Consider the following 2,500-nt stretch of genomic DNA (forward strand, 5'->3'; position numbering starts at 1 on the left):
TCGGGCTAATCAATGTCTGTTCCTGTCACCAAGCTCTTTGTGCATTATGTATATATAGGGGGTACATGGGGACTAATACCACCCTTGGTGCCCGACAGGTGTGTTGGGAAACCTAAGCAAGCGAGGCTGGCAAGGCAAGCCACCCAAGGGAACAAGGCACCTTGCCACACACAAACCCATCCACGAACGACCAAGGGAACAAGGCAACCTTGCCGCACACATGCCCATGAACGACCAAGGGAACAAGGCACCTTGCCGCACACATGCCCATGAACGACCAAGGGAACAAGGCACCTTGCCACACACATGCCCATTAACGACCAAGGGAACAAGGCAACCTTGCCACACACAGACCCTTGCATGAACGACCAAGGGAACAATGGATGTGAGGCTGGCAAGGCTAGGTCACGGCAAGCCAAGCAGTCAGGCTACACAATTGATGTGAGGCTGGCAAGGCTAGGTCATGTCAAGCCAAGCAGTCAGGCTACACAAGGGAACAAGGCACCTTGCCACACACAAACCCATGAACGAACGACCAAGGGAACAACGCCTCTTCCCACACACAGACCCATGAACGACCAAGGGAACAAGGGTATGAACGACCAAGGAACAATGCGTATTGCCACACACATTCCCATGAACGACCAAGGGAACAAGGCTACCTCCCAAACAAACACACATGAACGACCAAGGGAACAAGGCTTCTTCCCACACACAACCCCATGAACGACCAAGGGAACAAGGCACCTTGCCACACACATGCCCATGAACGACCAAGTGAACAATGGATGTGAGGCTGGCAAGGCTAGGTCATGTCAAGCCAAGCAGTCAGGCCACACAAGGGAACAAGGCACCATGCCACACACAAACCCATCCACTAACGACCAAGGGAACAATGCATATGGGGCTGGCAAGGCAAGCAGGCTACCCAAGTGAACAACGCCTCTTCCCACACACAGACCCATGAACGACCAAGGGAACAAGGGTATGAACGACCAAGGAACAATGCGTATTGCCACACACATTCCCATGAACGACCAAGGGAACAAGGCTACCTCCCAAACAAACACACATGAACGACCAAGTGAAGAAGGCTTCTTCCCACACACAACCCCATGAACGACCAAGGGAACAAGTTTACTTCGTACACGAACACCCATGAACGACCAATGGAACAAGGCATCTTGCCACACACATGCCCATGAGCAACCCAATCCCATCCTCATCGGTCTAAGGAACAAGGGGCCTTGACAAACCATGAGCAGATTTCTAAGCAAGTCAAACGATGAAGGGAGCAAAGTGTAGTTCCTACTTAGTACATAGTAAATTGAATATATGAGTTCCAATCCGATCAACTCGTGTTCTTTCGAGTTCATCTAAGCCACCTATGAATACCTAAAAGCCTTATCTGCCTGCCTATCACCAGGCGACAGGGACAAAAACCCAAATATGATATATTTTCATTTCAAGTCCATTCGTCTATGTTAACAATGACCCACACAATGTTTCAATGGCATTCCTACTTGATTTGAGCGACATTCCAACAAGTAGGGAACCAACGCTTCAAGGCGTGACCAAGGATAGGACACAAACATTTACGCCTCAAACATGACATTTTGTTTTTTTTTTTCATTTCAAAGCTTTTCATTTATAATAAAAAGCATCCCTACAAAATTTTGTGTCAATCCGAATTAATTCGAGCGAGTTATGGACGATTTCGCACAATTATGCATCCCTGGGCAAATCAATATCTGTTCCTGTCACCAAGCTCTTTGTGCAATATGTATATATAGGGGAACCATGGGACTGCTGCCCATTGGCGCCCCAAGGATGTCCAGCGCCCAAGGCTCTCGAGGCTGGCACGCTCGAGGCATGGCCAAGACGCCCGCTCTTGACGAAAATGGGGCCAAAACGCCCCCCATTGGCGCCCCACTCCCGTGTCCCCTCGCCCCCAAGTCGTGTGTGTCCAAAAATTATGCATCATCAGGGAAATCAATGTCTGTTCCTGTCACCAAGCTCTTTGTGCAATATGTATATATAGGGGGTACCATGGGGTCTCATTCTCATAGGTGCCCGGCATGGTTGATGGGCAAATAAGAATCGTGAGGCTGTATCGAGCACACACGAGGCAAGCCAAGCCAAGCCCCACGACCCATGAAAGAGGCCATCCCCCCCAACACGTTGCCTTGATTTCTCGAACGGTGACCTGAAAAATAGCCCCATCTCCTTGAGTCTCCTCGACGTTGTGCCCATACACTAGCCCGTTGCCTTGATTTTCCTCGACATAGGGCGCAGAAACTAGCGCCGTTGGCTTCACCTGTGCCTCGACGCCGTGCGCATACTAAGAAATATACATCCTCAGGGAAAGCAATGGGTGTTGCTGTCACCAAGCTCCTTGTGCAATATGTATATATAGGGGGGGAGCAGTGGGTGAGCATGGCAAGGGATGAAGGTGCCAGACTGCCTTTGAGCGCGAGCTTGGGTGACTGTTGCTTGATTC

Source organism: Lactuca saligna, unplaced genomic scaffold, assembly GCF_052625555.1.
Source record: "Lactuca saligna cultivar CGN05327 unplaced genomic scaffold, ASM5262555v1 scaffold_25, whole genome shotgun sequence".
Lineage (NCBI taxonomy): Eukaryota > Viridiplantae > Streptophyta > Magnoliopsida > Asterales > Asteraceae > Lactuca > Lactuca saligna.